Source organism: Myotis davidii, unplaced genomic scaffold, assembly GCF_000327345.1.
Source record: "Myotis davidii unplaced genomic scaffold, ASM32734v1 scaffold292, whole genome shotgun sequence".
NCBI lineage: Eukaryota > Metazoa > Chordata > Mammalia > Chiroptera > Vespertilionidae > Myotis > Myotis davidii.
In genome coordinates, this window is record NW_006285042.1 from 1,312,266 (window position 1) to 1,333,878 (window position 21,613).

At 42.8% G+C, this 21,613-nt stretch overlaps 1 long non-coding RNA gene across 3 annotated transcripts in view; it reads left to right on the plus strand.

The window, feature by feature from the left end:
- LOC107181777 overlaps window positions 1-21,613 on the plus strand; it is a 137,091-nt gene that overhangs the window by 62,415 nt on the left and 53,063 nt on the right. For 2 of the 3 annotated variants that reach the window (XR_001512481.1, XR_001512483.1), the window contains one exon: window positions 2,354-2,531. This is a non-coding gene — a long non-coding RNA (uncharacterized LOC107181777). Of the gene's footprint in view, window positions 1-2,353; window positions 2,532-7,141; window positions 7,942-21,613 lie in introns of those variants that run through there. The other variant, XR_001512482.1, reaches the window with a different exon arrangement.

The window sequence follows — 21,613 nt, forward strand, 5'->3', positions numbered from 1 at the left end:
GTTAAAATCAAATCTGATATTGTTTTACCTTTTATTTGGTGTGTGGAAGGTGTGCGGAAGAGGGAGGTGTGCGATACAGCGAGTATATAACAAACTCTGTATTTTGAGTGGAAATGTTAGGGGGTCGTCTTATACGCCCAGTCGTCTTATACGCCGGCAAATACGGTAACTTTACACGGAGGCACCTCTTTCTCTGGATCTGGGGAGTAAGAAGGAGGAACAAGGAGGGGAAGGAGTGTCTATACTGCAGTGAAGGGAAGTTCTGAAAGCAGAGACTGGGAGGAGAGGCCTTGGAACCCCTAACTTTATCAAAGCAATCCTGAAGGCTCAGGCTTAGGGACCAAAGAGTGGAGGCTGCACTGAGGCCACAGCGAAAGTGAAGAGCCTGGATTTCTACCAAATTGGGGCTAAATTTACACTCTTCTGTTTCCTCTTCTTTAACATTCTGCTCATTGACTTCCTCCACCAACCCAGGAAATAGACTTGACCTCCTTATTTTCAAGTTGCTGGTGGCAGGAAGAACAGCAAAGCTTTGCCCAAGGAAGAGCTATTATAAAATAATTGTAATTAGTGTGATAATTGTAAATGGAGCAGCGAGAGAAGCTCCATTTCTTCTGCAGAATTCAGGACTCTATTTGCATTTGAAAAACAATCTCATTAGAGCAGTACATTAGACTATAAGGTATTTTCCAGGAAAATATTTTAGAAGAACTATGGCAATCTTGTGCTTGTGTGCATGCAGACACAGATGCACACTCTTAATTTTCCAATTAAGAATACATAGGTACTTTTTCAATTAAAAAGCACTCAGAAAGTGAAATAAACTGACCACTAAATTTAAAGAGGAAAAGACTTGTGGAAAGCTATATGGCAAGGTTAAGAGAATTGTGGAATTAAAACCTTGTAAAAATAATTGAGTTGAAAACTTTCTAAGGGAATTAGTCCATTTCATTGATTTAGGTAGTTATAAAAGTAATTACGTTTTTCAGGAATTTTAATTGGGTGGCTTCAATCAGATGCACATGGGGATTTCCTCCTGATGCTAGAGTTGCAATCAGCATGTTTAATTCATCGATGGGGTAGGTGAAATCCCCCAACCCAAAGGGCCACCATGCATCTGAAATCGCGCTCAAATGGCTTCCTATTTTTCATGTTCCTCTCCCAAGGCTTTTTACTCTTGGCTAAACCTCTTCACATATTAGGCTACTTATTTAGTTTCTTTCCTCCTTACCCTCCCCTCCTTTATACATATTTCATAGTTTTCTCTCTGGGTTCAACAATCACAGAAAATAAAACTGTTTAGGATTGAGAGAATTTTAATGACCATCCTGTGCTATTCTCTCATCTTATAGGTAAGAAATCCAGGACAACATTGGTTAATTTTCCCAGGATTATGCAGCTGCTTAAAGGCAGGAGTGGTGAAAAACCTAGAACCTGGGTCCCTTCCCACCAGCCTCCTACTTTGCTCTTCAATAACTTTCCCCGGGGCAGCTCTCTTTTTCCTCCTGGGGCCTCTGCCAGTTCACCTAGGCGCACCTTTTGACATGGAACTGAGTACGACACACACACATACGATATGTTTATACAAGGGCCACCAATGCCCTGGTTTGTTTCCTAAACACATTTTGTGGCCTTTTGACCTACTTTGCACATTGGGCATATGTCTTACTTTAAGTAGGCCGACCCAAATGCCTTCCCTCTATGAGAAGTCTTAAAATAGGAAAAGAGAAAATCCTCTATTTAAAAAAAAGAAAAGAAAAGAAAACAAATGCCAACAGCAAACTAGAAAAGTCATGATCCCATCACTTTTCCCACCACCGTAATCATATGCTATACTTCCTCCAGGCTGTTCTCCTAGGCATTCCTTTTAAATGTCATTGTTATCTGTCCTTAGCCTGACTTAGCTGAAACCAAGTGTTGGAATAAGTTAGTTATACAACTGTCTTGCTCTTCCTCAGAATTGGTGGAAGCACATCCAGAGAGCACCAATACCATCTAGAGCCTCACCCAGCACATGGTTTGGGGAGTGGAAAATTACTTTTGTCATTCTGTGGTTGGTGGGGGGGGGGGGGGGTTGTGGCATAGACCACTACTTAACTATTTAATATTTATATTCCCTTTTACTTTACTAAAAGAACTCCAATTTTACTTAAAGCAACTCAGTGTGAAGCTTAAAAACGATGTGTCTGCAGCCCCTCTTTTAATTAGGATTGATTATATGAAACAGATTTGGTGAAAAGTTGTAAGCAAAAATCACAGGATGGCATATTGCAAGGAATGCTCTTTGAAACATACTGGCTCACTCCATGTGTTTGCTCTCCCCACTTCCTCCTTGCTCCTACCTGTATGGTAGATGTGATGGCTGGAGCTGCAGAAACCACCCGTGACCAGGAGGTAATCTTGAAGATGGAAACTATAAATTAAGGAGGTTGGCAGCTGGAAGAATAAGGTGGGGACATCGATGATATTTTGATGCTACTATACCAGCTCTGGACTACCAACTTCCCAACTTTACGTTATTTGAGAGAAAGGTATGTGTTCATCTTGTTTAAGGCACACTTTTATTAGATTGTTTTTTTTTACTTGATGTTAAAAATTAATGATACAGGATCCCAATATCTATGAAATGCTTTCAGAGAACGCCCTCTTTGGATTCGCTAATGGTTCTCCTAAGTCTGGGTCTTTAGTTACTTGGGGTTTCCCAGGCCTCCCCATGCACCCCATGCCTTCCTCATTGGTGCCTTGACAAGGCCAGAACCTCACCCCTGGAATCCTTGGGTTTTAGTTTCTGGACTCCCAGGGCTGGGCCCTTTTCTGTTGTGCCCAGATTTCAAGATTCCCAAGGGCCCACCAGGGAGCCAGCGAGTCCGATGCAAAAGCAAAGAGTCCTTCATTTCAAGCTAGCTTGAGCTCCCCGTCCACCACACTCACCGACACAACGGCAAGCCAAGTGGCCGAGAGAGCAAAGCCTGATGGGACAAGGAGTTTTATAGGGGGGTGGAGTAAGGGCGGGAGAGGGGACTGTGGGCCCCGCCGATTGGCCAGGCGCGAGTCGGTGTCTCATTACACAGGATGTGGTCATAGTGATGGCGTGCACTTCCCTTGATTATCATTGGTTAGTCCAGAGAAATCCTGGGTGTGGCTAGCAGAGGCTTCTTCCGGGAAGATGCCTTGCCGAGCACATGGCTCTGCCCAAAAATGGAGAACCCAGGGTAAGATGGAGGGTGTAGTCCTCGCCCTTTCACTTTCCTCTTACCTTTGTTGTTTTTTCCAGTGGCATTCCCTGAAAGGGCCCAACTCTGCCTGGAACCTGCTGATCCTTCTAAACCCCACCCTCACTCCTCCTCAATTTAGTTTGTGCACCTGGCTAGGGGTCAGCCTGGCCAACTTTCTAATAACTGCTTAACAGAAGATTTACACGTAATATTTCTTTCTTGAAGATTTATGTGTAAGATTTCTTTGAGCCCTGGCCAGTTTTGCTCAGTGGATAGAGTGTCAGCCCTCAGACTGAAGGGTCTCGGGTTCGATTTTGGTCAAGGGCACATATCTCCACTGCAGACTCCATCCCTAGCTCTGGTCCAGGTATGTGTGGGAGGTAACTAACTGATGTCTTTCTCTCATACTGATGTGTTTTTCTCTCTGTGTTTCTCCCAGTCCCTTCCACTCTTTCTAAAAATGAATGGAAAAATATCCTTGGGTGAGGATTAACAACATCAACAAAATAAATAAATAGATAAATAAATAAATAATTTCTTTGAGCACATCCTCTAGAATGGGCTCAAATTTATCTTAAATTTCAAGATGTTTTTCCCCTTCCCAACAGACTTTATCAAACTGAGTAACTAGTTCACCATAGTGCCAGCACGGAGTAATCATGGCTGATTAGACCCAGCTGAAAAATCTATCCACAGGTAGCTAATGAAGAAGATTTTGGTTGTATGAATTTTCCCCCCAAAGGTTAGCCATAGAAATAGAGAGGCCCTTATCCCATTTTTTTTTAAAAGTGTTTTGATTGATTTCAGAGAGGAAGAGAGAAGGAGAAAGAGAAAGAAACGTCAATGATGAGAGAGAATATTTGATTGGCTGCCTCCTGCATGCCCCCCTGTCCTCCACTGGGGATTGAGCCTGAGCATGTACCCTGACTGGGAATTAAACCGTGACCTCATGGTTCATAGGTCAACGCTCACCCACTGAGCAACACCAGCTGGGCACCCTTATTCTTGTTTTATTATTTTTACCCACTAATCTTTCTTGTTGAGTTATGATTCTGGCAACCACACAGGACTGCAATCTTGAGAGTCCAGATTTACTTACTGGATAATGATAACTTTTAAACCAATCTAAAATATCCAACTAGTGAATATAAATTTTAAAGAAAGGTAAATTATTAAATAACAGCATTGATGCCTGGGTTTTAGTGGTAAGTAACATTCTTCCCTAGGCTATCTCTGAGCAACACTAGCTTGTGATTATAAATGAGCCTGGTCAAGTATTTTCTCCTTGGATCCTGGTGCTATCCTTAACCCAAGCCCCTGAGGAAATGCTCTTCCTGGTCCACGTTCCTTACTACTAAAGCTTTCCAGGACAGTTGACCTATGTGATTTAAGTTGGCTCATGTGTGCTCCCACTTCCATAAGAGCCCACGTTGAGATAGGAAGCCATGGGAGAGAACCCTTGGCTGCACCTGAAAAGAATGAGTCAGAGAAGAACGACTTGGAGGGGACAGAGGGCTAGATGAACGTCTCTGCACGAGTGCCCCAGGCTCAGCCCTCAGAGATTCTTCAATACTGTCAACAAATTGGGAGCTGGTATAAGACATCACTGGGACAGTTCTAATTCTCAAATGTGGGCCCTGAATGGCTTCCTTCTCTGCCTTTAACAGGGACTGCTCAAAAAATCTAACCCAGAGATTACATCATTTCTCCCTTGGGATTCTCATTTGCCTTTCTGTATCACGCAGAGCAATTATGCACACGCATACACCCCAATGTTTACCTCCATATTTTATCCCCACCACCTGTCATGACTCGGCAAACAGAGGACATTCTGGCTACCAGGACTCCCTCTCAGAATTATAAACAACAGCAAGGCATTACTTTTCTCTTACACAAAGGTAAAAGACAAAAGGAAACCAGTTCAAAAGCAGTTCAGGTGGTGGAACTATTGGTGTTTCCTTATTGCTGCTCTCAGGCTTCCCATATTTTCTTTGATTATAATACATGGTAACAGATGGTAATATCCCTGAGCACTGATTCCGGGCCAGGCACCCTGCTTAAGCACATTCCATGTTTTATCTCACTTAATCCTCTTTACAGATCTATTGATTCACATATAAGGAAACTAAGGAAATTAAGTGACTTATCATTGAGTAACCTGCATCTGAGTCCAGGTTTATCCGACATTAAAGTCAGGATTCTTAGCTACACCATTATTCTTATAATGGAAAAAGTACATGCGTTTAAAAAAGGTGATAGATGTTGAGACTAGAAACTTCAGTCATGGATTTATCTTAAGGATTTGTACTGTTCTGAATATGAGAGGGTATGTGGTATGGTGGTATATATAGCATGGTGGTTAAGAGCCTGGATTCTGGAGTGAGAGCTCATGAGCTCAACTCCCCAGCCTCTCGTCTTGCTAACTCTGTGACCCAGGGCAAGTTACATAACTTCTCTATGCCATATTTTCTCAGATTATAAAATGGAGATAACATCTACCACAGGGTTATTGTGAAGATTAAATAAATTATATTATGGAAATGCTTAAAGAGTGTCTGGTTTATAGGAAGCACTATGAAAGTATTTGTTGTCTTGTTTTTTGTTATTTTATTCTAAGAGATTTTGAAGCCCGTCTTGTATTCTCCAAAAAAAAAAAACAACAAAAAACCAACAATTTGAGCTATAAATCGGCGCAGCTCCTGCATCAAGGATTTTAAGAATGAGGCTACCTGTCTTTCTCAATGGAATAAGCTGTAAGGTAAGGGGTGATGAATGCATGGTGATCAGTCTCTTTCAGGGCTGCATGGCTGTGCCTTGCAGGGAGAAGTTTTAACTGTGCAAGCAAACCTTAGAGCAAAAGTGTTCTGTTCATCTTTCCCCCCCTTTGTGTAATAAATATAATTATTATTAAAATCATTATGTTATCAAAGTTCCAGTCATCACTTTTAAGAGCAGGGAAGAAAAATGTCTAGAAATTACCAAATAAAACTATTTCTGCAGCAATTATTTCTGCTGCAAAAATAAAAGTACAATATATGGAAGAAGAATATTTCTGCAGCAGAAACAATAATTGCTTAATATTATGTTCAAAAAGCAAAGTGAGACTTTCTGATAATAAGCAAATGGATGAGTACAAGAGCTTGAGTTTCATTGTGGGAAGACTTTCTAAGGGGCTCAGGTTTTCCCAAGTGATGGTCCCTGCTCAGAAGCTAGAGAACATGATTTTCCAGCTGATGTCAATCGCTCCCAAGTCAAGGCCCAAGGGAGGTGGGGTGGGGGGAAGAACTATCAGGTGAAATCAGCTAAATGAATCCAATTGGGGAAAAACAGACAATGGTGGCTCCTTTGGTCTGCAGTGGTCGGCAAACTGCGGCGCGCGAGCCGCATGCGGCTCTTGGCCCCTTGAGGGTGGCTCTTCCACAAAATACCATGTGCGGGTGCGCATGTACAGTGCAATTGAAACTTCGTGGCCCATGTGCAGAAGTCGGTATTTTGTGGAAGAGCCACACTCACGGGGCCAAAGAGCCGCATGTGACTCGCGAGCCGCAGTTTGCCAACCACTGGTAGGGGAGTATAAATAAAACAAGTAATGCTCTCCCACTTCTCACCTCTGCCCACTGTCAAGTTCTTCTCCAAGCCATAGTACTTTAGGCTCTGGGAGCTCCCCCTCTCTAGGACAATGGCTCAGCTGTTGAACAGCTCTTACACTGAACTGACACCTGCCTTCGTAACTTGTACTCTTGAGCTAGCGCTGCATCTTGGCAGGGAAAGACAAACTTATTCTGTCTGTGACACTTGAGCCTTTAAAATATTTACAGTGACATGGTGTTCCTTTGGTTGACTATGTTTTCTTCTCCAGGCTAAATGCTATTATATTAATTATCTCTGATTTCCTGACTCTCACCATCCTATTTGCTTTGCTCTAGTTGGTCAATATCCCCCAAGAATTGTGGTACCTACCACGGAACCCAGTACTTCAGTGTGGTCTAGCCACAGCCCACGGAGGACCAGGGCTGCCTATGATCTCCACCTCACTTCCCTGCTTGCAGTCAAAGATTGGGTGGGTTTTTTTTCAACAGACACATCATAGTGTTGGAAAATATTCAACCTGTAATTAATTAAGGTCCCCAGTTCTTCCATATGAACAAACATTGTCCAGGTAACTCATCCATCCTGAACAGCTGGTTTTCTTTTTTTACCCTAAATTTAGAATTCTGCAATTATCTCTGATACATTTCATTTTATTGAGTTAGACAAGACACTCCAGAGTGTCTAGACAATTTTGAATTTTGTTTTAGTTCTGTAGCTATATTTTCCAGCTTTGTGTCATTGTAGGTTTAGTAAAAATGCCATTTAATTCGTTGCTGCATTGCCAAAATGAAGCAAACTTTTCTGACATTATTGAAAGTGTAGGCTTGGATACACAATGCAGAATGACTTCTAAATTAGTTTGAGCAATTTATAGACAGCTTTTTGAAATTCTCTCCAACGCACCTGAAGAAGACATAAGGCACACAAAGAAGCAAAAGAGGCCTCTTTAATGTGGGAAGTGAGCAGGGGGAGAAAAAAAACAACACAGAAGAAAATGGAGGTCCTACCTGCACCTTCCTCCCTAGTCTCCTGTCCCTGGTCCCAGGATTGGACCCTCTTGTACTCTGATCCAGATATCACCCCTTGGGGCTGGATGAGGCTGATGATATGTTTGTAACGCCTCCTAGACCAGCGGTTCTCAACCTGTGGGTCGCGACCCTTTGGGGGTCAAACGACCCTTTCACAGGGGTCGCCTAAATAGATCCTGCATATCAGATATTTACATTACGATTCATAACAGTAGAAAAATTACAGTTATAAAGTAGCAATGGAAATAATTTTATGGTTGGGGGTCACCACAACATGAGGAACTGTATTAAAGGGTCGAGGCATTAGGAAGGTTGAGAACCACTGTCCTAGACCATGGCTCAGCCTGGGTATCCAACTTTCCTGTCCAGGAAGATCCCAGGCCACAGATTACATTAAGGCATCATTTTAACAGGATGGACATCAAATGCAGCAGCTCCAGGCTATACAAGACACAGCCCTTCAATAGTTCTTCAGCTTCCTCTTCCTCCCTCTTCCTTCACTTTCATGGGATCAGTATCAGACAGAGAAGGAGTTTTTCCCTCGTTGGTTTATTTCTTCCTATTTAGACCTAGTTAGAGAAATTGGGGCCTCACTTTTATGGGCTTAATGTTTGGAAAACAAAGCTTACTAATAAAACTAAGGAAAAGAAACCATTTTATGGCCAGGGCCTGCTGACCAGTATGTTTTCTCGGATACAGCTGAAATGAAAAAATACCCTCTGAAACTGAACATTTTCGGTCTGACTTTTACAGCTGCCTTCCCATCATAATCATAGTCTCCAGGAAATTCTCTTTCATGAGCTCATATGGGCTCCTTTTTCCTCATATTCCAAGGTCAGGCCATAGCAAATGGAACTTTAAAAATGTCCTACACAGTCATCAGAGTGGGAGGCATAAAGCAAGAGAGTAAAAGACCATATTTAGCTGCTGGCCCTAGAATCAGGCCTGGATTTCAGTAGTGGATTCTCTATGTAACAGCCATGTGATCCTGGGCCAATTACTTTATATTTCTTTGTTCCTCAGAGACGGATAAATAAAAATTGAGTTGATGTAGTAACAATGAATCAAAAGTTTGTAAGCTAGTTAGTACAGTGCTGGCATCTATAAAGTACTCCATAAATACTAGTTATTTTAAACTAGTCTTCTAAGATACACATAGATATGTATGTGTATGTGTGTATATATATATATTTGTGTGTGTGCATGTTTACATTCAGCTTCGTTTTTCTAGTATTCATTTTATGCTTTGATCTAATACAATTAAGAAACATGGCAACAGTTGTCTCCAGATTTTCAAAGCCTGAGCATGTCAGTAATCTAGAAATCTAGATTCTTTTTACACTTGAAGAAATTGAGGCCCAGGAGGAAAAGGGAGCTTTCCAAGACACACAGCGAGTGAATGGCAGAACTAGGACTCTAAACCAGGTAGCCAGACTCCCAATTGTGTCCACAATTAATGCCCTCTTTTTCCCCAAAAAAGGAATCAGAATTAGCTTCCACTTCCAGCCCGGCCAGTGTGGCTCAGTGGTTGAGCATTGACTCATGAACCAGGAGGTCACGGGTTCCATTCTCTGTCAGGGCACATGCCTGGGTTTTGGGCTCCATCCCCAGTAGTGGGCATGCAAGAGGCAGCCGATTGATGATTCTCTCTCATCATTGATGTTTCTATCTCTCCCTCACCTTTCCTCTCTCTGAAATCAATAACACACACACACACACACACACACACACAATTTCCCACTTCTAAAGCCCCTGTTTACTAAGCAGCAAGGGATCATGGAAAAAAAATCAACATAAAACTTGGAACTGAATGGGCTTAGATTCAAATCCCAATTCTACCACTTACTGCTTGCAAGTAACTTTAGCAAATTGACCTCTTTGAGCCTCAATTTCTTTATCTGGCAAATGGAGTTATTTGCCCCTTATTAGTAGTTTTTATGATGCATAAGACATACCAACTATGAAAGCAGAGTGCCTAGTAAATTGGGATGCCAATCCCATATTGGCTCCCTCCTTAGAGGATTCTTACTTGGTTCCACTGATTTGGGTGCTCTGCTGGAAGCAAGCCACTGCCAGGTACTAGTGAGATGGGAACATGTTTGAGGGGGAAAGCAGCCGTTTTCCTTGCCGTGAGTGAAACGGGGACACGTAGTTTCCCTCAAGGCCACTGGTGAGCATAAGGTTGTTTCCTAGAGGACATCAGCTCAGGAAGTATGCCAAGACCCAGGGTTACTTACCACAGGGAAATTGTCTCTAGATTGTTCAATGTCAGGCCTTGGCTGTATTGGCTGGCCTTGAGGCACCAGGATTATGTGTCCTAATCCTCAAAGTCTATTAGCATCTAAAAGCAGCTTTTGCTTTTGGCACTGGGAGTGTTGATTGCCACAACCTTCTGTAGTTAAGCTTCCTTATGCATTAGGTATTTATAAATATTTATGGAAGGATAGAAGGAAGGGAGGGAGCGAGAGAGGAAGGGAAGGAAGAAGAGAGGGACAAGAATTGGTTCAATGATGCAACAGTGATAGGCCCTTAAGAACTAAGAAGTAATGTTTTATTCTGAAAGTTAATCTATACAATCAATCCATAATGGATCAGATCAGAGTATGTAACGTCATCTTAAAGCAACAGTACAATTCTTAGCCAAATAAAACTTTTTTTTTTAAATATATATTATTGATTTTTTACAGAGAGGAAGGGAGAGAGACAGAGAGTTAGAAACATCGATGAGAGAGAAACATTGGTCAGCTGCCTCCTGCACATCTCCTACTGGGGATGTGCCCGCAACCAAGGTACATGCCCTTGACCGGAATCGAACCTGGGACCTTTCAGGCCGCAGGCCGACGCTCTATCCACTGAGCCAAACCGGTTTCGGCAAATAAAACTTTTATATCAGTTCCCCAACCTAGCTAATGATCAGAGTCACTTGTGCTCCCTGTAAACATTCAGACTCCTAAAACCCCCAAAAGATTCCCATTTCTTTGTAAACCCTCCAGGTACTTTTGTGGCAATCAGCCCCACCCTGGCCAGCAGACTGGCTTTGGGAACCACAGTTAGACTGCAAGAGGTCTGGAAGGATTTACACATAAAAAGCAAATGTGTAGGTCAGAAAAGGGTTGGCCAGCCAAGGGAATGTGGGCAAAAGGGCACATCTGGTACACTCTGGCTCATGCAAACAGGATTCTGGAATTGGGTTCCCTGCCAGAAACATCTAGACCATCTGGAGAGCAGATTCCTGTTGAGAAGATAGAGCTGGTGAGCAGAGCCTGATGTTAAGCATCTGAATGGTCTAACTCCCCTTGTCAAAGTCCCCTGCTCACTGAGCAACCTTCTGATAATCTCTCTCCCCCCACAACTGGTATAAATGGAGAAAGGGGGCAGAACAGGTCAAATGTTTCCCACGGTAAATTAATCAGCTGGCATTCTGGTTATATATCAGTCTCTTGTGAGTGATATGAGTCAGCATCCCTGAGTCTGATCAACTCAGAGCCTCTGCCAAGATCGAGTTTCTGAGGCTACACAGCTGAGAGGCTGACCCCGGACCCAGTCGTGGCAGCAGAGTAAGTGTCCCGTTCAGGCCCAGGAAGCCAGCCAGCTAGCTTCTCCTGGGGAAGGGAGGAACACATGTCCCCGGGGACACACTGTGGAAGACTTTTCTTTTCTTTCTTTTTTAAAATATATTTTATTGATTTTTTACAGAGAGGAAGGAAGAGGGATAGAGAGTTAGAAACATTGATGAGAGAGAAACATCGATCAGCTGCCTCCTGCACGCCCCCCACTGGGGATGTGCCTGCAACCAAGGTACATGCCCTTGACTGGAATCGAACCTGGGACCCTTCAGTCCACAGGCCGATGCTCTATCCACTGAGCCAAACCAGTCAGGGCCAAGACTTTTCTTGATAATATTACATGTGCTTTACTGGGAACATGCACTTAGAGCAGCGGTTCTCAACCTGTGGGTCACGACCCCTTTGGCGGTGGAATGACCTTTTCACAGGGGTCACCTAAGACCATCGGAAAACACATACATAATTACATATTGTTTTTGTGCTTAATCACTATGCTTTATGTTCAATTTGTAACAATGAAATGGGGGGTCACCACAACATGAGGAACTGTATTAAAGGGTCGCGGCATTAGGGAGGTTTGAGAACCACTGACTTAGAGGAAGGGGTTAGGGACTTAGAAGAATGGTCATTTAAAATACTTCCTCTGTTCTCAAAGGGCCTTCATATGTATTAGCTCATCTGACACTTGCACCACCCTGGGAGGTAAGCCAGACACATATCACTATTATTCTTATTTCAGAGATGAGGAATCTGAGTTTACCTCATATTCAAAGTGAATGGCACAGCTAGAACCAGAATCCAGATTTTTTTATTCTTATACTCTACTCAGTTCCCCTCTCATTTAATAAAGAAACTACCCTAAATAAAACCTTAAAGGAGCAATCGAAACACCTGAATGGGATAGGGTGGGACTGTGTTTGTATGTGTATGGTGAGCTGGGTTAAGGGTACATACCGAGTTGACAGAGGAGAGGAAAAATCATACCAGTGGTGGTGATAAGAACGCACATCAAACACTTTTTTCTTAACCAAGAGAACTGAGACATGATTCAATTTAACAGATTATTTATTGAGCACTATTGTGTGCAAGGCCTTGTGTGCTAAGTGCTCCCGAGAGGTGTAGAGCATAGGAAAGAACAATTACCAACATGTACTTTAGTGTGGTGAAGAGTGACTCCACCCCCAAATATTTTTTCTTCTTTAATGGCAGCATCAAAGAATGCAGTCCACACCCAGGGTATTTAAAGAGAGGCGGGGAAAAGAAGACCGGTAGTTGAGAAGTTGACTGTGATTATGACTCTGGCAGCCAAAACAATCTGGAAATGAAGGCTTGATAACATCTCATGAAGGATGATGGATGTTCATGCAAAATTCTTGGGGAAGTAAAAAAAGAAAAAAAAGGATGCAGCTTCTTCAACATTTTTCCGTGTATTTTATCTTAGGGCTTTTAGGTCCTTGGTGACTTCACCAGCAACAGTTCCCCAAATAAATCCTGCTTTATAAAAAAATTGTTTTCATGCAATTATAAAAAATGCTTTTTATAATTGCATGAACACAAAATCTAAATTCCAGAGGTGCAGGAATTACGACAGGGGTGACTCCCTGAACTCCTCTTGCTCCTGCTCCTACAAACGTTTCTGCAGGAGCCACAGCTGGGACAAGGTGCTCCAGCCAGACCTGTTAATTAGCCCATAGACACTGCCATGTGGTTTGCTTCAGCGCTCATGTTTTCCTAACTGCCTGATTCCGTTCTCTCTTTATAAATCTGCATGTTTTGTTGTGAGCGCTCTGGGGTAGCAAAGGGAGAAAGAGCTGCCTGTTCCCCGCTGGATCAGTTCATGTCTGGCTGGATCAGCCTCCCACCCCTCTTGCTGATTCATCAGGCTCAGTCTATTCAAACAGATGGGGCTTCTATTTAGGTATTTTAATAGCATGTAGTTAAGATACCCTATTGAGAGCCTGATCTGACAGAGGTATGATGAAGTGTTGATGTGCTGAGAAACCAGGCTCGCTAGGCAAATAACTTCTTCCCAAACCATATCATCTGAATCAATTCAAGCAAGTATTAAGTAAGGGCCTTACTGTGTGCCAGCCATTGTGTTAAAAGAGCCAGAAAAGAAATAGAATGCTTGGCCGACAAGCCTTTAAATGTGTCTTTCCCTCGGGAGAAAACGTGCATGGATGGATGTCTTTGTAATTTGATATGCATCTTTGACTGCCTACTGTATGCAAGGGGTTTGAGCAAGTAAGTAAGCAGCTAAACGGTCAGGGTAGTGGCCACACCTCTTTTGTACCAAGCCTGTATCAAACAGTTAGAGAGAAAAGTGGCTTTCTATTGTCTGATGATGAGAAAAATGAAAGACCTAACATGTATTAAGCATCTATATTGAATGATCTTCAATGCATCACATCCCCTGGTGCTTGTTATTGCCCTAACTCTAAGTGATATGTGATATCCACTCTCCCACTTTGCAATGCTTATCCAAATCTGATCTTTTTTTTTCTTCTTAAGAGCAAATCTGACCTTCAAAGACCTTTGCTCCCAACCTTCAGGCAATAACATCCTTCCTTTATAGCTTTTACTATAAAAACTATACATGGTTAACAACATGCCTTTTGGATCTCTAATTTAGTACCTAACAGCTTATATTCTCTAATGTTTTCAGGTTTGTGAGACTTGGAGTCAATACTACTATAAGCTCTTTCAGGGTAAAGCTTGACTTATATTTGTCCAGTTAATCAATATTGGTTGAGCACCTACTTTGCACCAAATCTCCATTGTGGGGGAAGCAAATGTAAGTTTTAAAAGATTCCTGCTCTCAAGGAGCTCACACATACATTTGCTACTCTGAAATGGAATCAGAATCTCTTTCTGGAAAGCACTTAGCATAGTACCAGACACACAGTAAGTCTATAAATGGACACTATTATTAGTTATCATTTCTCTAAGGCTGGATTGAAGAGTGAGAAGTAAAGATAAGAACTGGGAAAGGAGGTTACAAACTGTTAGGTTGCTTTTGGAGGTATATAATAGAAACCCCATCTCAAATGGCTTAAACAGTAAAGGAGATTTATTGGCTTTTCCAATTAAAAAAGTTCACATTTACACCTAACGTCCAGAGGAAGAAAGACTCCATCTTTTCTGGTGGTTTTCTTAAAAGTGATGAAACCTTTTCCCTCAAAGCCCAAGCAAACCTCCCTTCTCATCTCAGCATACTAACAGTCCCAACCCTTTTTCCCCCAACCCATTCCTTGACCAAGGAATGCCATGGATTGCTTGGCTTAGGCTAGAGTCCTGACCCAGGCAGGCACTGGTAAGAGGATGAGATTACTTATCACTTAGGATGATTTGCTTGTACTGCAGTAAATAGCCAACTCCCACATCTCAACAGCTTAATACAGCAAAAATTCATTTCTTGCTCACTACATGCCAGTGGAAATCAGCATGGGGAGCTGTACCATATGGTCACTCTGGGACCCAGGCTGATGAAGACTCCATCTTGACACATGCTTTAGCAATTACTGCAGCAGGGGGAAGGGGACCTGGTGAATCATACACGGGCTCTTAAAGGCGTCTGCCTGGAAATGACATGCGTCACCTCTACTCACATTTTATTGGCCAAAGCAAGTCACATGGCCACACCTAACTTCAACAAGCTAGGAAAGGTAATCCTACCATGTATCTAGAAGTAGAATATTTACCAATTTCCCCAGTTACTACTACAATTACCCTTGGTTCAATCAGGACCAACTGTACAGATGACTTTATAGAGTTAGCTTCTCCAGAAGCACATGCACTTCCTTGGAAAGAAGATCTGTTAGCAAAAATCAGGTAGTATTAGGAAGGAAGCAATGGATTCTGACTAGGCAACCAATAATGCTTATTACAGAAGATATATGAAGACAAACTGATCTCAGACATGAAAGATCATGAACAGATTGGTAAAGATCAAGAGGAGAAGCAACCACTGTAGCCATCTAGAGGAAGAGCCCAGATGAAAATAAGCAGCAGGGCCAGTAGCGCATGCACTAGTCTCTTTGCTGCTACATATCCCAGCCCAGGCATAGGAGCATAAAAAGCAGGTCAGGAAGATATGGAGGAAGGATAGATGATTTGTGGGGCCATGTGGGAGGTCTTGAGATGTTAAAATTGGAGAGTTAAAAGAGTCAATGGGAAGCCAAGGGATCATATAACCCAGAACCAGTGACAGTCTTAAACTAGGTTAAATATTTGAGAAATAACCTATTACAGTAACAAAGCCTTGTGGTACTGACAGATGACATGGAATCCAAATGATGGAAAATGGAGGGCAGACATTCTGAAAGAGACGCAGAAACAAACCTGGGGCCTTCTTTTCCACTGGGCCTTTTTCATAGGTGTTAGAGAAAAGAGGTTTCCGTGGGAGAGGACAGCCTGAGTTTACATTAAAGCCTTGTTTCTACCCCGGGGAGGCAATACAATATGAAAGAACTCTTCTAGATCAGCAGTCTGGAAACTTGGGTTTCATATGGGGAAATCATCATAAACTTCTCTCAACTTGTTTTCTCAGCTAAAGAAAGAGGATAACAATGATTCCTCTTCCTCCCTCAGAGATTTAGGTGAAAATCAAGTGAACTAGGAAAACCCTAGATACGTGTATGCATGGAATTACAACACAGATGAGGGTCGGTGGGAAGAGCTGAGGAGGTCTAGGTTATAGGTGAGACAGTCTGAGACGCCACCTCCAACTAAATAGGCCCAAAAGGGAAAGACAGAGTAAACAGGAAGTGGGGTATCAGCAGGCTGACAGGCATTGTCTAAGTCAACACTGTTAACTGCAAGGGATGGAAACCCAATTCAAACTGGACTGAGAATAAAATGAAATGTATTGACTCACATACCAGAAATAACTGCAAATAATTGCAATCCCATGTGGGGTGTGCAGGAGGCAGCCGATCAATGAAAATAGCTTCAGGATTCAGGTGCTCACGTGTGATGGTTGGAAATCTGTCTCTGTCCTTCTCTAGTGTCTGCCTTCCCGTGTGGGTGTCATTTTTAGGAAACATGTCCTTAGATGATGACAAAGATTGGGGGACGCGTCCCCTGTAGAGCAGGGTTTGCTCTGAGCGTGCCAGGCTCCCCTGCACCTGCCGGGAGAATTGTCTCAATTAAAAATGTTAAGGTCGTCCTAGCCAGTTTGGCTCAGTGAATAGAGCATCAGCTCTAAAGGGTCCCTGGTTTGATTCCTGGTCATGGCACATGCCCGGGTTGAAGGCTCAATCCCATGTGGGGTGTGCAAGAGGCAGCCGATCAATGATTCTCTCCTCATTGATGTTTATATCTCTCTCCCTCTCCCTTCCTCTCTGAAATCAATAAAAATATATTTTTCAAAAAAAGGGACTACTTTGCACTTTGGGGGATGGGGAGGTGATTTAATGAGACAGGTGCTCAAACGAGGAGATCAGACAAAACACAGTGAGGACATAGTGAAGAATTCCCAAAGTTGCCCAATGCACTGCTTGAAAAATAGTTTAGGAGGCGAAAGAGCTACTGTCACTGGCTTTCAGTTAGTTCTTTGCTTGATAGGTGGTTTTGTCCCTGACTGTAGGAGGGGAAGGACAGAGGGAGAGAAAAGACTGTCAATTTCGAAGGAGCTAGACTAATGCTGGAGATGTGGACAGAGATGTTCACAACACTGCCATATTTTTATAGTTTAATGAGTCTCAGTGGAAAAGCAGCAGAGAAATGATCACTAAATGTACTGGAAGTTACAGCCTGTCAAAGAGCTGTGAAATGTGACTGCCATCCACAGCACGCTAGGTCCTCTCCGCCCACCCAATAGACATGAAGGCCCGCCCTCTCTTGCCTTTTCCACCCTCCTACACACACATTATACCTGCACACAGGCACGTAACAGCAGGAAACGATTCTCCGGGAACACTGTCAGAATCATTCTTTAGACCTCCCGGGTAGGTCACTACCCTGAAATGAAAAGCTGCCAGCCTCCGGTGTTTGATGCTGGTGGAATAGGGCCGATTAAACTGACTTCATACTGAGTGAATACTTGTGAGAGGCCATCTAGTTCTGGATCCATCCTCCGGATCTTAATGCCATCATCACCACCGGTCCGGACACTGGTACACTTCCAAGCATGTTCAAACAGAAGGGCCTCACTTCATGCTTAAGCAAATGACAATGTTAGCTGCTCTGATCCTGGACTTCAAGGCCTGACTGTATGATGGAGAACTGGAGCCCAGAGGTCACAGTTGCAGGTCAGCACTATGGAAGGCCAGGAGGACTCCATGTCCCAGGACTGAATGTAAGGAAAGAAAATTCAAGACTCTTGAATTCTTACTTCGTATGCATAAATCCCAATACTCTGCCCTCTATAGTTGTTGCCGGGAAAGGCTCTCTGATCACAGATCCTAGAGTTCTGGTGCTCTCTGTTGACTCTCACATCCAAAACAGACATCTTGGTTACAGGGCCCTGCCCACTCCCCAGTGAATGGCAGTAATTATTACACACAGAGCTTAGAGAGGTATTACTTTAAAAAAAATAGCACATAAACATAGAATCATCATAATACCCAGCAATTTCACTCCTAGGTATATACCCCTCCCAAAATGAGAACAGATACTTACATATGTGTACACAAATGCTCATAGTAGCATTATTCACAATGGCCAAAATGTGGAAACAACCTAAATGTCCATCAAAAGTGGAATGAATAAATTGTAGTATAGACACACAATGGAATACTATGCAGCCATAAAAAGTAATGGAGCATTGATACCTGCCACAATGTGGATGAACCTGGAAAACATGCTAAGTGAAAGAAGCCAAACACAAAAGGCCACATATTATACAGTTCCATTTATAAAAAATATCTAGGATAGGTAAATCCATAGACAGACAGACAGACAGACAGAAAGATTGGTGCTTGCTAGGTCTGGAGGTAGGGGAGAATGGAAAGCACCTGCTTAATAGATACTGGGTTTTTCTTCTGGGGTAATGAAAATGTTCTGGAAGTGAAGAGAGATGCTAGTTGCACAGGACTGTAAATGCACTAAATGCCAATGAATTGTTCACCTTAAAATGTTTCACTTAATGTTACATGAATTTTGCCACAAGTAAAAAACATCCCCCTCCCATTTGGGATACTGACTCAGCTGGCATATATCTTTATCCCCTTACACCCTCCCCCTTCTTTCTACCTGAAGGTGGAGGTGGATCAGCCATTATGTGACCATGAAGCAACAATCATTTATTAAGAATAGCTGAGCATTAAGATAAAAGGAAGCTGGGTCTTTGATGTCATGAAGGAAACCATGGTATCATCAATTTTTTTAAAAATTGATTTTAGAGAGGAGGGAGAAACACTGATGCAAGAGAGAAACATCAATTGGTTGCCTCCCATACATGCTCTGATTGGGGGTTGAACCCACAACCTAGGTACGTGCCCCGACCAGAATCAAATCCACAAACTTTATGGTGTATGGGACGACTCTCCAACCAACTGAACCACCTGGCCAGGGCTCATCAATTTTACTATGAGACAAAACTCCTAGTCAAAGAAATAGCAAAATATTTGTTCTTTATAAATTTCCTCTTTAAAGAACAACCTTAACATAGACTAAGTGAGCAAAGTCACAAGTAAGCCTTGGGTTGGATGTATTTGTCCCATGTCCTTTCGGTTAGCTGCTTTAACCAGTTGTTGAGAAAATGCCCTTTGCTACACAGATCAGCACTCACCATCTGTAAACACTCCAAACAGGAAGATAATTAATGCAAAATAGCATCACAAACATTAGGTATACAAGTAAAATGACCGAAAATAAGTCTTTTATATAAAGGTCATACTTTACTCTTGGACTAAATGAACATAATTATTTATTCATTCAATATGTACTGACCACTACTTACTAGGTGCTAGGCACTGAGCCAGGGATATGAACCAGAATACTACAGTGAGCAAAAAAGATAAAGGTTCTGCCCTCATGGAGCTTACATTCTAGTGAAGGGGAGATACAGACAATAAACACATGAGCAATTTCAGATGGAATCTTATATATTAACTAGGGGCCCAGTGCACGAATTCGTGCACCTTGAAAGGAACTGTGGGCTGAGGTTGCCGTTGGCACAGGGACGGGTCTAGGCCCATCCTCCGTGACCACGCCTGGCCCCTCCTGCTACAGCCCCTGGTCCCCTGTCTGCTGGCAGCCCCCTCCCGCTGCCACTCACACCCGCTGACAACGCTGGCCCAGCTCACACCCGCTGCTGGTGTTGGAGCTGATGGTGCTGAGTGATCGGGACTGGTGCCGGGCACCGGTTGTGGGTGCAGTGGGGCTGGTGCTGGCTGTGAGTGTGAGCGGTGGCTCCAGCACTGGCATCAGGTGCAAGTAAGGCTGGTGCCAGCAGTGGATGCAAGTGCCAGGCGGGACCGCGGCGCGTGGGAGCAAAGAATTTTCAGTGACCACTAGAGGCTCACCCTGATGACAGCAACTGGTGCCCCACCTTGGTCTGGCACCCCCGCTCACCTGCTCCACCATCCCACCACGGCCAACGCCTGCCATGTTCCGCACATGTCCCCTGGTGGTCAGTGCATGTCACAGCAACTGATTGTTCAGTGTTCTGCTGTTTGGGCTATTTGCATATTAGCCTTTTATTATATAGGATGTACTGCATATAGAGTGTGAGTTTGCCACTCTCCTCTGATTTAGGACTAGGTCTTAGCACCTCTATCCCCAGCAAGACTTCACAGGGTGCACAGGTTCCTCGCTACTAACAAGTCAGCGGCACTTTCAACCTCACAACACTGGTCTCAGTAGTGGGGAACTTCTCAGTTCCCTGTCACCATTGCTGACATCCCTACATTTCACCCTACTTCAGGAAACAAACCAACACAAAGCACCTCACCACAACCACTCCCACTCCTAAAAGGGGAAAAATTAACCCAGCAAAATCCATTATTGTCCCAAGAACAAAGAGCCTGCAAACAAAACGAAGCCTAACTTTCTGGAAGAGGGTTGGGGAGGAGAGGAAATTGGCACAGCATTCAAGCCAAAAACTTGTATGGGAGGAAAAATGCAAATAATCACTAAGTACAATACATATAACTCTACTACCTGAAGAAAATGCCCTAGACCAGTGCTGTCCAATAGAGTAACACGCAAGCTACAAATATGAGCCATATATTTAATTTCAAGTGTTCTGATAGCCACAGAAAAAGAAAAAGAAACCAGTGAAATCATTTTTAATAGTATATTTCCTCTAACCCAACATATCTACAGAATTATCTTTTCGACATATAATCAATATAAAAATTAGTAAGAATTTTACATTCTTTATTCCCATACTAAGTCTTCAAAATGTGGTGTGTATTTTATATTTATAGCCCATTTCAGTTTGGACTAGATACATTTCAAGTACTCAGTCATATGTGGACAGTGCAGTCCTAAACAAGGTATTCCCTTTTCCATGAACATTAAAGCTAATGGTTCCCCAGAATTGAAGCTCCTAGCCATCTCATTGGCTGTGCCCAAGAAACGATATTCTGGCACCCTCTACTGTTAGTCCTGGGGACACAGCCCTAGGTACCACGAACTACAGTGAACATAATTAACTAATTAAGAGAATGTATATATATATATTTGCAATTCAGGCAGGAACAAAATAATCAGCCTTAGTGGAGAAAAGCTATGTTCCGCTAGTGGTGATTCATCAGTCCATCCATTCATTCAACACTGAGAGCCTACTATGCAGGGCAGTATATGCTAGTATCCTGCCCTCAAGGAGCTTAGTCTTTTATAGGAGAGGCTGATAGACCTAAAAAATTAAATGAGAAATAAACAAATTCATTTAAAATAGCAATTTTGCCCTGCAGAAAATAAAACAGGAAAGTATGATCATGAATGGGGGAGATTTCCTTTAGATAGGGCACACAAAGAAGGTGGCATTTAGCTGAGAATGAAATAACAGGGACAAGAGTGAAGAATGTTTTATGCAGAGAATACAGTTAGGGCAAAGGCCTAAGATAGGAAAAAGCTTGGCATATTTGCAAAACAGAGAAAATTTCAAAGTGGTTAGAGAGTAGTTAACAAGGAAAAGAATAAACAGTAAGAGATCTGGTCAAAAGGTAGCCAAGGCCAGACCACTGAGGGCCCAGAGAAAAGGGTAAGAAATTTAGATGTTATTCTAAGAAGAAATAAAAAAAAATCAATGAAGGGATCTAAG